Source organism: Ornithodoros turicata, chromosome 3 (genome assembly GCF_037126465.1).
Source record: "Ornithodoros turicata isolate Travis chromosome 3, ASM3712646v1, whole genome shotgun sequence".
NCBI classification, from domain to species: domain Eukaryota; kingdom Metazoa; phylum Arthropoda; class Arachnida; order Ixodida; family Argasidae; genus Ornithodoros; species Ornithodoros turicata.
In genome coordinates, this window is record NC_088203.1 from 41,968,842 (window position 1) to 41,975,596 (window position 6,755).

At 48.5% G+C, this 6,755-nt stretch overlaps 1 protein-coding gene across 1 annotated transcript in view; it reads left to right on the forward strand.

Annotated features, from left to right (window-relative positions):
- The window catches only part of LOC135389379 (uncharacterized), a 179,453-nt gene that overhangs the window by 129,843 nt on the left and 42,855 nt on the right, over positions 1-6,755 (forward strand). The window lies entirely within an intron of this gene.

Consider the following 6,755-nt stretch of genomic DNA (forward strand, 5'->3'; position numbering starts at 1 on the left):
GCATTTTGGTGAAACCTCACTCGCCCTCACCCTCACGGCCCTCAAGGGCACATGCCCTCACTCGCCCTCACCCTCACCGCCCTCACGAGCACATGCCCTCACTCGCCCTCGCCCTCACGGCCCTCACAGACACATGCCCTCACTCGCCCTCACCCTCACGGCACTCACAAACGCAAGCCCTGAGGGTCTTACCCTCATGAGACCTCCTGTGAGTGCACTCATGAGGTCTGAGGGGCGCCAGGTCTCTGTGAGTGAAGTCACTGCTGAGGCCTGAGGTATGTGAGGCCAGCATGAGGGCATTCAGAAATGAGGTCAAATGACGCATGATGTGGTTCCAGCGACACAACCACTGGCTTTGTACACTTTAAAGGGCTGGTGTGCACGTATTTAGCAATTTCGTCTACGTCGCGCTGGGAACACAGCGAAGCGTCCTGGGCTGACTGATTACTTGGTGATATAGTTCCAGCGATCCAACTGCAGGCAGGGTGCACTTTGAAGGGCTGGTGTGCCCGTTTTTACCAATTTCGTCTATGTTGCGCTGGGAAAACAGCAAAGCGTCATGAGCTGACGGATTACTTGGTGATATGGTTCCAGTGACGGAACTACCAGCAGGGTGCACTTTAAAGGGCTGGTGTGCCCGTTTTGAGCAGTTTCGTCTATGTCGCGCTGGGAACACAGCGAAGCCTCCTGAGCTGACTGATTACTTCGTGATATGGTTCCAGCGACCCAACTACCGAGAGCGTGCACTTTAAAGGGCAGGTGCGCCGGTTTTTAGCAATTTCGTCTATGTCGCGCTGGGAACACAACAAAGCCCAGTACACTTGGCTGTGTTCCCAGCGCGACGTAGACGAAATTGCTAAAAACGTGCACATCAGCCCTTTAAAGTGCACCCTGCAGGTAGTTGGATCGCTGGAACCATGTCACCAAGTAATCAGTCAGCCAAGACGCTTTGCTCTTTCCCAGCGCGACATATACGAAACTGCTAAAAACGGGCACGCCAGCCCTTTAAAGTGCACACTGCGTGTAGGTGGGTCGATGGAACCATATCACCAAGTAATCAATCAGCTCAGGAGGCTTTGCTGTGTTCCCAGCGCGATACAGACGAAATTGGTAAAAACGTGCTCACCAGCGCTTTAAAGTGCACCCTGCCTGTAGTCGAGTCGCTGGAACCATATCACCAAGTAATTAGTCAGCTCAGGACGCGTGGCTGTGTTCCCAGAGCGACGTAGACGAAATTGCTAAAAACGGGATCACCAGCCCTTTAAAGTGCACCCTGCCGGTAGGTGGGTCGCTGGAACCATATCAAGAAGTAATCAGTCAGCTCAGGAGGCTTTGTTGTGTTCCAAGCGCGACGTAGACGAAATTGCTAAAAACGTGCACTCGGGCCCTTTAAAGTGCACCATGCCTGTAGTTGGGTCGCTGGAACCATATCCCCAAGTAATCAGTCAACTCAGGACACGTGGGTGTGTTCCCAGCGCGACGTAGACGAAATTGCTAAAAACGGGCACACCAGCCCTTTAAAGTGCACCCTGCCGGTAGTTGGGTGGCTGGAACCATGTCACCAAGTAATCAGTCAGCCAAGACGCTTTGCTCTGTTCTCATCGCGACATATACGAAACTGCTAAAAACGGGCACACCAGCCCTTTAAAGTGCACACTGCATGTAGGTGGGTCGATGGAACCATATCACCAACTAATCCGTCAGTTCAGGGCGCTTGGCTGTGTTCCCAGCGCGACGTAGACGAAATTGCTAAAAATAGGAACACCAGCCCTTTAAAGTGCACTCTGCCGGTAGCTGGATCGCTGGAACCATATCACTACTGCCTTCATAATTTGCCCACGTCTCGTAAGCGTCATTTAACCCCATTTCTGAATGCACTCATACGGACCTCACACCCCTCAGGCCTCACCAGTGACTTCACTCACACAGACCTGGCGCCCCTCAGACCTCATGAGTGCACTCACAGGAGACCTCATGAGGGTAAGAACGTCATGAGTGCACTCACGGACGGCCTGATCGCGGGCTTGCCCTCACTCACCCTCACCTCAAAGGCGTGAGGTGAGGGTGAGGGGCACTCATGAGGGCCCTCATGAGTGAGTTCGCCCAGCTATGGTCACACCCGAAGCTAACCGCATGGGAATGTTGACCTTCCTGACGCGAACATTTCGTCCGCGGCAATCTGCGTATACGGCGTCTCCGATTAGTGAGAGCGTGGTGCCGGTATCCACCAAGCCCGTGTACTCTTTACCAGCTATGGTTACGCCTATATACGGAGCAGAAACGGGGACGGATCCCTGTACTCTGCAAGCTAATGGGGCCAACGCTAACCCGACCTCGGCAAAATCTTGCGGCGAGGTACGAGGAGGCATACACCCCAAGCTTTCACCTGTCGCCGACGACGGATCAGGGCTAACCCCAACTCCCGCCGCCGGCTCTACTTGTTTCCCTGCGCTAAGCGAGAGCTCCGCTGGCGGTGGGGACAGTTGCGCTTGTAATGACCCAACTTATTACACCCATAACACCTGGGCTGCGCGCGCCCGTGGTCCGCCGGTGGCAATCTGCTACTGGGGACTTCCCTAACCTCCCTTCCCTGTGTCTGCCGACTCTGTACCCTCCGGGCAGGGAGACAATTCCTCTCCCCACGCGGACCGTCGTGAGAGTTTTCACAAAATCCCGCACGACGCCTCTGCTCGAAGGAAAAGGGATCCAGCGCCCGAGGCAAAACGAAATCGTTCGCTCTCCCTCCCGTACGTCCGGCATCCGCCAACATGGATGCCACCTCCCTTCCCCTCGGAGCAGAATCCCGTACTCCACCCCACGCACATCCCGGTTCAACCGACTCTTCGGGTCGCGGCGGTGGACGGTACTGCAACTCAGACAAAAGATCTGCCTGATTTACACGAGCCTCTCGTGCGAGCACATCGAGAGAGTCAAACGTCCTTCCCCGGAGATAAGGGCGAAAACTAGGGTGGCTCTGCCGCATGACACGAGAGACCTTTTCCTCCGCTGGGACGGACAACAAAACAAACAAACAAACAAAAGTAAAATCTTTTGTTGACAGCATCTGTATATTCTTTTTGCAATCTCCTCTCCTCAACCCGGCCTCTGGATGTCAAATAAAGTACTCATTGCTGCTTCTTGTCGTGTTTCCTTCATCCTCGAGGAGTTGAGATGGTTTCACCGGAAATGTCAAAAGCACTCTTAAATGAAAAGCTAGTCGCTGAAGTGCACATCCGAAGGCCGCTATGGGATATGAGAAGTCGTGAATACAGGGACCCGAAGAAAAAACACCTCTTGTGGATTCAAGTTGCCGAAACGCTCAACTGGAACGCTAAATTCTAAGCTGCTTTCACTGAAAACGCAATGATAAATGCGAATCTGAAAATTTAATGCGGTTCAATTAATCACATTGCTTCCCATACGGTCACTGAAGTTCGATACAGATGGAAGAGCTTACGAGATGCATTCGCGAAACGACCCAAAGCGATATTGCAAAAGAAGAGGAGCGGCGCGGGCTCGGGAGATATAGAAGAAGTGGATGCAGACAGCGACGACTGGACACATTTTAAGCAGTTATTCTTCCTTAAAGACATATACAACTGTTATAACAATAATATTGTCGAAAAGGAATGAACTTGAATTCGCGTTTTGAGATGATTCCCAAAATCGGTGGGGATGCTGATTGCGATGTGGTTGTACACCACGTTACTCCGTTAAGCGCTCGGTCCCAAAGACTGAGAGGCTTATGCACTCGCCGGTCTACACTCGGCGGTTACTGACGGACAACTCAACACTCTAGCCAACCCACGATTCCCTCGACAATACTTAGTTCGACCCAGGGCGATCAGCACTTGTTAGAGCACGATGGTGTAATCGTCAAAGGAGTGACTCAGGGTACAACGATAACAATCCAACACATCGTTTTACTACAATCTTACAAAATTAAAAAGAAACAACCGGTGAATGCTCCAACACAGATATTAATTATAACTAAATAATACAAGGTGCAATGCTCATTAAGAAAACATTATCTACGTGGAAATGGCCTTAACACAGTTTCAACACGGTGACAGAGAATTTCAAAGAACACAGAAGGTCCGAACAAAGAACTTTGCACAGAAGGTCCGAATGTCCGTTGTCAGAAAGGTGCTGTGATGAGTCGGGTCAAGCAGCGGGGGTCCTTTTCGGTCTGTGGTCTCTGCGGTTTCTTGCACGACGCACCCAAACAAAGGAACTCGCCGACGTCTCCCCTAGAGGACTGACGCTGCCGCACACGCTTGTTTCCAAACCACGACTGACGTTTCTTGGTCTCGCTCCTGGTCTGGTTCACTGTTCGATTTGCTTGTTATGTTCTTTTTCTCAAGTCCCGGGAAGGAGGAATTCCAAACTTCCAGACGCACACACACTCGGTGGTGTCACATGACACCTGCGACCACACGGCCAGGGGTTCGCTGCCCTTCCCAATGTTCGGTCCCCAGACATAAACACTAACTGCTTTTCGCAGGAAAAAGGCCATTTCGACGTCTAGACAAAGTACATGATGTAAAAAACAAATGCAGCTCTCGGCTACCGTACTTTTGGCTACACAGTCCATGTTCGAGAAAGTTCCCGAAATGCGCCGGAATCACGGATTTGTGACAACAACACCAGGAGGTAAGCAACTAAGGCACTGTGGTCAGAGCTTTTTTACACTCCCCTTCTTGTCTTTTTTTTTTCTCTTTTCTTTTTCTAGTTTTCAACAGGGATGAGCAAAAATAAATTTTGATGGTTTTAAATACTTGTCATGCTTTGGAAGTGCATTTTAATGGAAAATGTGAATACATTATTTAACTACCCTAAATGGTGGTAGTGGTGGAGAGCTCGCCATTGTTGGCCTCACAAAGGTGGGCAACATCATGACTAACGTTCTTAGGGAATGTGCATCCTGGGCAGACTTCTAAGGGAACTGTGCCGACATATGTGTAAATACTTTCATAAATGCGTCGAATGAGCAAAAGATCAATTTGGACTGAGTAACTGTTAGTATTGGTATTCAAGGACCGTTACAAAGAAACAGCATTCCTGCATCATGGTGATTTAAATGATTAAATGATTCTGTCATCCATGCAGCTCCAGTTTGATCAGACAGTGTTGGTTTGCGAAACCTATAACATCGATGCTATTCGACTGCTGACATCATGCTTTCTATCCAGGACATCTGGAAATTTACAGATGTGTCCCCTGCCTGCATCTAATAGCAGTGAGACAGCACAGTCATTACTTGAGAGTATGGTGACAGAATCACACACAGGTTCTGTTTGCCTCTCGGGATTGACCCCTAGCTGCACATCACCACCTACAACATCCCTTTTGCTACCACATGCCCCACCTTCCCCAGTTGCTCAAGCTTCTCCTCATATACCATGTGAAGATGATGCGACACGACCCTGTGAGACCCAGCCTGTCACTGCACTTCGCCAACCTTTATCCTCCCAACCAAGAAGAAAACGTACCAGGAACGACCACGAAAGGCTTGATGCTGAACTGCGTCTCATTGATCGACAGCTGCAGGAAAGGCCCGACGAACATGACAGCCTTGGAAACATAATTGCAGAAGGTGCGCGACGCTGCCGACGCGAGTATTTGCATGGTTTGAGAATTGAATTGTTGGACGTTCTCCACAGGTATGAAGAAATGAGCAGGCAATAAATAGTAGTCTGTGCCGTGCAACCACATGTTATTTCACAAGTAGACAAAAAATGTACAACATGATACAGTATCAACAATGTATACAGCATAGTGGGTGTATTCCAAATACACAGTCAATGATACATCACAATAAGTGGAGAGCGTTACCACTATGTGTTCAAAAAAGGTTCGAGCTGCTGGTCACCTACACTGTAAAAAATTTCACCGTAGAAAAAACGGGCAACGCCTGGCAACAATGCTGCCAAGTTCTGCCCGTTTCTTCTACGGTGCCCCGTAAAAAGTGTCGCCCGTTAAAATGACGGTATTGCCTAGTTTTTTTTTACTGTCGTTTTCTTGTAGTGATTTACAGCGTATTACAGTAACTCAGAGCGCTTACTGCAGACGACCAGTAAATGATACTTTTTTTTTTGTGCCAACGCCACAAAGCAACTGTGACTATATAGTAAATGAAATATACGAGGCTATAACATTTTTAACATACAATGAACATAATTTGTTCTGACATGCAGCGAGATATATGTTGTGATAATAAAAATACCAGACAAAAACTGGCAAAAATAAGAGTCTATAATGCTTTCATTTTTGTGCAAACCTTTATTGTACAAAGGAATCCCCTGGAAAAAGCAGATCAGATGTATGACACTGTTATCTGAAATGGAGAATACAAAGGTTAATTTAGACCACAAAATAATGTCGGGCAATGTATAAACAAGAGCTTGAGTTTTGTGCTCTACGATTATATGATGCGCTTTCACTTCACTTCCATTTTGTAGCGAGAAGGGACAGAGACGAGGCACGCAAAACACTATATGCCCTTCAGAACACAGCAACATGCTTTTAATTGCAGATAAAGAGATGATGTTCCTGTGCCTTTTCTTCGTTCCCTATCCGTACAGAATAGCTTTTTTACCACGTGACAAAACAAATCTGCTACACTTCATTCTACTCGCTGATTTCATCATCAGCACAGGGTAAGTGGTCACGAGAGTTTCGAAGTTTGTTAATCTAGTCTCCCACAATGGCCTTGGAGCGCACTGAATGCACACAACAGTTACTTGTTTTTTTTT